Genomic DNA, 9,130 nt, shown 5'->3' with positions numbered 1-9,130 from the left:
AGCTAGTCATAGTTGACCTGGTTCTAGCATTGGCAATGCTCCTGCTTCAAAATCCTTCCAAATAACAATTCTGCATTTCTTCTATGATTCCATGAATCTGCTCAAATTTCACCTCAAAACACGTTTACTGTTTCTACCACAGGGCTTATTACAGTGCCTTCAAGTAGGACATGGTTCTTACAGGTATGTCAAAGTCCTTCTGTGTGACAGAAATGTAACTGCTTGGCCTTACTAAAAAGTAGCAGAGCACAGACTGGGAAAATCCTGATCTGACTATTCCTGCTGTCTAACTCTTATGTAACAAATCTTTCCCTTTTCTTTCCAAACAGTTAAGTACCCTTTTGTTCTACAAAACAAGTAGCAGTTTGGGGCTCAAGAAGAAAACTCCTCAAATACAAGAGATGACTCCTTTGTACGTATAAAATTATTTCCTTTCTCTTGTTAACATATTGCTAAATTTTATTGTGAGATTCTCATCTTGCATTTACTCAACAGTGCATTTTTTGGAACTGCTTGAATTCCCACATATAAGATTAACAGACTGTGATTGTAAGATATCATGAAGGTTAAGTCTTACTATTGGGAAAAAGCAACTTGTTGAGTGTGATTTAAAATTATCTTGATTTGATAAGTCCTTTATATTATTCCAGAAGGATCTGACCACAACTTTGAAGAACAGAGAAGGTAGACTCCCTTTTACTGTGGTCTTCAGTTGTAAAGGCAAACAAAAAGAGCTTGAATAAGGCTTGCTTTCTGTAGCAATATTTTAATACTGAGGAAAGATTATTAATTATTTATATCTCTGAAAAGAAAAGAAAGCATTAGAAATGTGAAGCTGTGGTTAAAAAAAGTCTCAAAATTTTTGAGATAACAGCGTATATGACACAAATGAACAGAAGTACCACAGAGGTGATTTTGTGAACTGTTTACGAGTAGAACTACAAAAGTATATTAACTCTCTACTTTCTTATTAAAACAAATAGTTAGAAACTTACCAGCCTATTAATTGTTAGGAGATGACAGGCATATAATTCTAAAAATACCCAGAAACTTTACATTTTGAGGTGAATATGGACTTGTGGTCTGAACACAGGCCTTCTAAAATGCTGGCTTTAATTCTAGCTATTATTATGACACCCTTTGCACCTCAATATCTCTTTTTATGATGCAGTGTCATACTCGAAAACCACATTTTAGGAGCAAAAGTTTTCACATATATTCAACCAGTATCTCTTTTGCAAAGCATGCCTTTTTTTTGTTAGGCCAGTTGTTTACTTTCATGTTTCAGAGTTCAAGGTAAAAAACTAGGTTTCACTTATTTCCTATTTCTTTATCTGGGTCAACAGCAACCATCTGCAATACATTAACCTTAAATCCTGCATGAGAATGGGAGTAGAGAGGAAGACACCTTTTTACAACCTACTTGGTTGTCTTTGTCTTACTTTCACATTTTTAAAGAAACAGATTGAGGAGGGTTAAATTTGAGCTTGGTTTTCTTTCCCTGCTTCACTTTTCATGTAGTTAAACAATATTATAATCATTCTCTCAATTAAAAGGCTATTTAGATGAATCAATGTTTATAGATCCTTCTGAAGAGGATTTTTTTATTGATAGAACTCCAGATCTTATCAGTAACTGTCTGTCACCCACGGCCAGCACCTTTTCTCTCCAAACAGCGTCATTTAAACCTCCAACATACACTTAAGCATGAGAGTCAGATTTCCTCATCTGGGTCTGACATCATGATACGCTGAACTGATTAGTCTTTTGAGAATACAACTCCTAATTCCCTTGTGCCGCAAATTCTCCAGTGTACCAAACATCTGCTGCTTTTTCTGGCTTACACAGCTGTGAGTCACTGCAGCCTAAAAACTGTATGCGGATTTTAAAACCATTAATTCTACTAAACCATGATGAGTATTTAAAAATGAGACTTCTTCAAGTCATCTCAAATATGAAGGCACCATGGGCATCATTTTATTACCCATCACTTTATTACCCATTATCCTATGGTCATTTATGTCCAGGCAGAATATAAAAGCTACAATTTGGGCCCAATTACCATCTTAAATCAAATTTGCAGTCACTTTATGCATAATACAGGGCAATGGGGAATGAAGGCCATAATCTGACTACACAGGGGCTTCAGCAGCAAAGCTGGTTTCAACAGATTACCTTTTCTAAATGCTCTGCAACCAGGTCACTTAAAGCACTGCTATACAGCATCATTTAAACCTACAACACACACTTAGACATGTCATTTGAGAGTTTGCTGTATTCAATTTAAGAAGTCGTGTCTCAGTTTTACTTCCATTAAATTAATGCCTCTTTATAAGCTCTGTGTTGAGCACGCAGATCTTTCATATCAAATCAACCAGACTTTTTTGACTGATACTTTTACGTTACCCTTAGATTGCAGTAGATGAAGCAGCAGAAACCTCTAGAATGAAAAGATTCAAATGATATGCTGAATTCTGAGGACAAATTAGTTCCGCAAATACAGAGCAGAATAATATGCTCATGTAAGCAAGCAGAATCTGGTTTCTAAACTTGCACTGACCCTCTGAAGGTGTTTGAAAATAACACCAAAGCCCAACACATCCTATATGATCAAAGCCCAAGTAGTACAGAATCTTTCACTGTTATATAAATACAATAAACATAGTGACCATTCTGATTGTTCTTCGAGAGACCAGCAATCAGTGTTAAACCAAAAATATTTTAATTCCAAATTGTGAGCAATATCAGAAAAGGCCTGTTTTGTTACAATGGTTGCTTTTGCAAGAGGTACATGAATCTGGGGAGAAGAAAAAAGGAAAACAATCAGGGGCTTGCAAGAATTCCTGAGTTTTAAATTTGATAACTAATCCTGATCTCATAGTTACACCTCTGTCTGCCAAGCAGAGTTTAATCCACAAACAGGCTCCTCAGCATGTTTCTGATTGTAAGAAATAAATTTCTGGTAATGGGAAAAAAAATTAACAGGCTCTTCTACTTATTTTTTAAGACATAAAAAGGGTCAAGCAGAAAAGCCTGTGTTTCAAAAAACCTGCCAAAGATAAAGTCATTTTGTAAAATGTGCCTATTAACCAGCTTTCAAAAAATCCAGCAAGTTCTTTATGTACGGCCAAAAATGCTATTTTGTTGATGACTATTTCTGATTTTAGAAAAGAAAGCAGTTTAGTTTAAATAGTTACTAAGTATGCTGGCTTCCAAGTAACACACCTTGCTGTTGTGATTACCAAACTACAGAAAACTGTTCAGAACTGGAAGAGCTAAGTAGGCTAAAAACAATCCAGTAGTCAACAGCTGTTGCTTTTTATCAGAAAGTCTATTTAATATCAATGTAAAGAAAAAAAGAAAAAGTAAAACAGGCCACCCCTTGCTAACATGAAGTGCTATATTATCTAGGGCATTTCTCTCTCCAGCCATCAGTTTTGAACTAGATACACGCGCTGAACTCCAATTTTATGTTTGCAAGAGAACTCTCCCAGTCTCTTCCAGAGACTGTATAAGAAGTCTTAAATTCTACCTTGTTGTCAACAGCCAAAAAAAGAACTGTGATGCCTTCACCCTCCTCTTAAATGGAGAAGTTATGGCCTTCATAGAGATAAACAAGTGCTTCGGACCATTTCTGGGATGAAGACATGTTCTGAAGAAGTGTATTGAATTGCTTTTTGTTTCTCTCTACCATTCTTGCCTTCACAGCATTAAGCAGCCATTTAGAATCATAATCTGTAGCAGTCTTGAAAAGAGAGATTCCTAACATTTTCTGGGAATATCAGAAAGCACAAAAAAACACCATCTAATGGCTACAAAGTGAGTTTCTGAAGCAGATTTCTGAAAACATAATTTTTCTTTTTCCCTATGCTGCTACAAGATAGAACAAAGGTCACTGTATGTATATTAATAGCTTATGACACTGTGCTTACTATTCCTTTTACATGAAGATGTTCTAATATAATGATCTCCGTGTTGAATTGGTTTATTCTTTGATATAACAAATTATATAATATAACTATATAATTCCATCAATTTTTAAGAAAAATTAAGTTCTCAAGTTCACCAAATCATTTTCTTTATCATAGGATATGGCTCTTTCTTCATTTGGCAAGTCCCTTCAGGTGCTACATGTTAGTATAGCATCATACCTATGAATAAAAGACATTTTAACAATGCTTCTGATGATCAAAATTAGTCCAACGTCTGCCATTTTCCCCCCAACTGTATACATTGAAGAGTGACTATTGCTATGCATGAAATGATGAGGAGATGCATACCATTTTACATGGTTTGACCGAAAGAGGACAGTTTAAGCTCTACTACAGCTGAGTCAGAAAAGCAGAACCCAATGACTTCAGTGGTACTCAGTGTGGGCTTTGTGTGGGTACAAGAATGCTGTATAAATAGCATTTACATGAATAGGGCCCAGTTCTGTATGGTTTCTTCCCTACAATATACATTCTTTCATATATTCTCGCTTATTGTACATTAGGCAAAACTGAAGCATGATTTTAAACTGGATGTAAATAACGGATATTTAACTGAAGAAAAGGAAAAAATCACTTGAGCTCTTGAAATTAGAAAGTAGAGTACCAGTTTTTCAATTCTTTCCCTAACGAAGATAGTGGAAAGGGTGGATGATGGAAGAAGCTGTCAGACATTTAATTAACAAAGACAGAACCAGAGGAAGAGAGAGAGTGGGTGTTTGGAGGAAAGACAAAAAAGAACAGATAACTGAAGGAGGTAGAGAGGAGCAAGACATTATAGAAAACTGGGCAATGAAATAAAGAAGCCTAAAGGACTAGGATGGATGTGGAAGGGAGTGCAAAGTGTAAGAAAGGATTCTTCGGTAAAATAGAAAAGACTTGAAGAAAATAAGTACATTGTGACATGGGATAGAGAAGTGTGTTTTTTGCCTGGAAAGCGCACACTGTATTTTGGGCACTGCTGAACATAAATGTATTGATTAGTATCTCTGATTGGACTGAAGCACTATCTTGCTGTAAAGGGGTGATAGAATTTTTATTGTGAAGGTTTAAAAAAACCCCAAACATAACAAAAAAAACCCACCCAGAAACTGCTTGGTTCCTGTCAGCAGTCCCTTATGTACATATTCCATCTCTTTCCCTCTATCATCAACGTTTCTCTGCTTTTCCTCTAATTCCATATGGCAGGAGCCAGCATGTCTGCATATTCTTCCTGAATTTTGTAGGGAACTAGGTAAGAAAGGCAACTGCCCAACAGGTTTTGCAGGATGAGAGCAAATAAAGAGCATTAATGGATTTCTACATTCATTTAATCATACCAGACATTTTTACAACTAATGTGTTCACAGACCAGTGTGCTGTTGTTATTGGCGTTTATTTTCTCCCCCATAGAACAACATCCTGATCCTAAAATCGGTTCAACACATAAACACGGGAGAGGAAGGAGGAAAAATAATGGCTACTAAATACTTACGGGAGAGGGAAAAAACAGACAGACAGAAAGGTAAGTGGGGAAATACATCATAACTGTTCATTGCTGCTGCCACTCCTCCTGATGGTCAAGTTCACTCACTGCATTTCCTCTTAAATTGCCCACTGAAGTTCAGGCAGGGGGGTGTCTTAGGTATTTGTACAACAGGGTCTCAACATGACCAGCAATCCACTGACTTCCAGTGGGCACAACTTAAGATTGCTGGAGGAAGCAGCCAGAGATATGAAGATGCTATTTACTAAGTACACTGGACTCAGAAGACCGACTTCAGTCAGTTCCTTCAGAGGCCCAGGAGGGGTAAGTTAAACAACTCTGTGGCCAGGGAAGATTTAGATAAGAAAGATGTGTAAAATCCTCCTTTAGTTTTAAAACCCTTTTCTCTTCCGATGCTTTGTTCCTGCTGTCAAGATAAAACAGCATTTTGATTTAAGGAACTCGTTCCAAAGCCTTCATGTAGCACAAGTAGCTATTTGGCAGCACTGAACTGAAGTTATGCCTGCAGGGTACTGGGTGCTATCAACTGCAAGCACGACGGGATTTCTCCATAGAGAAGGGATACAGGAATGAATTTAGCAAGGCTACAGAAGGGAACAGGTGTGCTACTGGTCCTGTAAATATTGACATGTACTCGTAAGGTTGCATTTAAGGCTAGAAATTTTAAAATAGTCCCATTAATTTAAGTCACTGGACTGTCATGTCCAACATTAAAGACAGAAGTATTTCTAAATACACTCCCAACAGGAGTTCCTGGCTGCCAGAGAGCAGGCCACCCTGAGCAACGCACAGACCTACTCAGCCAAGCAATCCACTCACCCTAGTGACCATAAAAACTTGCATGAGGTCACATTTTACGGGTTTTGGTATTTACGTTAAATCACTAGGCTCGCAGAATATTCAGCTTCCATCCACAAAATGCTTTCACAGAATTAATCCATACTGTACAATGCAATTTTAGTTTCCAGACTGCGTATAATTAAGGGCAAAAGGGGTAGAAGAGAGTTTGTAAAGCGCTGGGTATGACAGTGTTCTCTTCCAACTGTAGACCTCTACTGTATGAAAGATAGAATAAGAGAAGGATGAATATTCTGTTATATCTGGGAGTGGGTGGGACTGGTGTATTCTAGAGGTAAAGACACTTCACCTCTGCTCACTGAAAGATGAAGATTGCAATAAGGATGGGGTTTTCAACTGCAGGTTGAGGAAGGCCAGAAAAAGGCACAGGCAGCTGACAGTGGATATACAAACTCAAGACTACCAGGAGATGTTGAACTGTCACCTCTCCAGGTCTCCCAAACACAGGCCTGTTCCCCACAGGCTCATTGGCAGCCCTGATAAATTTCTCCAAGGTTTTGTTCAATCCTCATTGTGTCATCCATCCCATACTGCTTAGCTGCACTCCCCCTCAAATCTCAGTCTTCTCACTCAGTCTCCACCCCTCTTACTCCCAAGTGCATTTGCAGAGCCTGAAAGAAAGGCTGCTATTCAGCATATGAATTTAAGCATCTGCTTAACTGGATTTAATCAGATACTGAAATGACTTGTCAAATTTGATTCAACTGATAGGAAGGGTTAATAAAAAATTAAAATTATACACAAATTTTGCATATTTCTTCAAAATTGTTGTTTCCATCAGGCTGCAAGTATTAGTGGATGGAACCAAATGATGAACTTAAACAACACTGATTACCTTTCATGAATCTCCCTGAGCTATCACTAACACAATGAATAGCTCAGACTTTTAATAAAAGCTTGGAATCGACTTATGCCTCAGATGCTTCTACAACACATGACTAGGAAGCAGTAGGCTTCCAAGAGCTTTCAAACATGAGGAAAATGGGAACTTATATTGAAATGGATCACTTAAAATATTTCCTTTGCAAAAGTGTGATTTTTTTTTTTCATTTTCCCTGATTTTTAAATGTATAAATGTGATTTTTATAAGAGGTTTGTGTCTAACCTAGGAATGGAAAGCATGAAATGAAAGCACTTCATTTATTTTAAACTGCAAATTTTAACACAACTTTGTACAGGCATCTACATTGTCTCAATTTATGCATATTTTGAATTATTCCAGCTACTTCAGAAACACACACACATTTATTCCCTGACATTTCTTATCAGAATTTGTGAAGAAGATATATCTAAAAGTGCTTCAAGTCAGATATTTCTAAGACACATGCCTTGCCAGTGCATACTTGTGCAATTAAGGTATGCTGTATTTATTCACAGATCCCAAAGCATCCTGCACTAAATTCTGTCCTCTATCTGGAGTTAAATGAACAGCAGTTATCTGGTTTCTAGATTTGACAAATTCTTCTGGACACCTGCCAACTTTGTGATCTACTTGAACTACAGCTTAAGAACAGTATGAGATCACCAGGATTTCTGCACAACTTCAAAGCTCTGTAAACTAGAACTGCACAACTCTCAGGCTGAACAAACATCTCCGGGCTCTCTGTGCAGCTTTGAGGCTCCTTGAACCACAGCCATTTGTTTCAGAGAGTTTACAAATTCTATTAAGCATATCTGGAGCGCACCTAAATTCTAATACATGTCAGCTATTTTTTGCATTAAAAGGAACTTCAATATTCAGAAGTCCATGGCTTTTATCTGTCATTTTCCTCTACCAAAACAAATTTTGTTTGGTTGCCATTAAATTAAAATTTGTAAATAGAAACAATTTTCTAGACCATATTTAACAAGAAGAAGCCCTGGGAGATTGTCCTTGCAGTGAAAGCTGCTACTTATAAAATCCCTTACTAGGAAAAGCTCCTTATCTAATTAAAATTCAAACTGTCACTAAAAAAAATTCTCCATTAGCTGAAGAACACACACCAACATTTTAAAACTCCAGAAGTTTAAATGTAGTTCATAATCTGTTTTAATCTGGAAACAAGTTAGAATCTTAAACGTAACGCCTCCAACAGTACCAAGACAGCAGGGATGCTCATTTTCTTGAACACACAGCATGTGAACAGACCCAGGTGGACTAGTCAACAGTGTAAAGTGGGTTTTCTCTTACATAAGTAACTGGGTCACTGTTTAATGTCCCTTTGTCATTCTAAGACATTAACTGCATTCTGCAACCGAGTTAAGAAGGGATAACAACCAACCTCCTTGACAGATGCCATCAATGAATCTCCATAGTTTTCTCTCCTGTCATCAGCAATGACATTGTTTTCTCCTTTTTTGAGCAAATGCTATTTTATGGTAATCTCTCTCTCCCTTTTTTTTTTTTTAACATATTTGTAAATAATTAAACTCTAAGAACTTCCAGAAATAAATCAGATTTACTTGGGGAAGTTGGAAAATTATAATGAGTCTTCTCAAGGACTGTCAGCAGTAGCCAAATGGTACTTTAAAAAAAGAGGGTAAAAATTATCTGATTTTATTTACGTATATACCCCAACCATTTTCCTAACTTTTTTTTTGGGGGGGGGGGGGGGGGGGGCGGAGGCAGGGGGGGGGAGGGAGAGAGGGGGTGTTGCATGTGCTGATTACTGTTGTTCTTTCTTCCTTAGGAATATGTATTTAAATTTCCTTACTGCCTTACAGTTCCCACACAATGTTTGCTTGATTGTATATTCTTTCTGCTTTCATTTGGTTTGTCTCTCTAGTGTGAGGTCCTGCAAGCAATGTTAATAGACGA

At 37.3% G+C, this 9,130-nt stretch overlaps 1 long non-coding RNA gene across 1 annotated transcript in view; it reads left to right on the top strand.

Moving 5' to 3' along the window:
* The first annotated feature begins 294 nt into the window (after positions 1-294).
* LOC106887293 overlaps positions 295-9,130 on the top strand; it is an 11,407-nt gene continuing 2,571 nt past the window's right edge. The window contains exons 1-2 of the long non-coding RNA XR_001411846.1: positions 295-412; positions 5,382-5,493. This is a non-coding gene — a long non-coding RNA (uncharacterized LOC106887293). The remainder of the gene's footprint in view (positions 413-5,381; positions 5,494-9,130) is intronic.

This window comes from Calidris pugnax, unplaced genomic scaffold (assembly GCF_001431845.1).
Source record: "Calidris pugnax isolate Ruff unplaced genomic scaffold, ASM143184v1 scaffold34, whole genome shotgun sequence".
Classification (NCBI taxonomy): Eukaryota; Metazoa; Chordata; class Aves; order Charadriiformes; family Scolopacidae; genus Calidris; species Calidris pugnax.
This window is presented reverse-complemented; position numbering and strand designations above follow the sequence as displayed.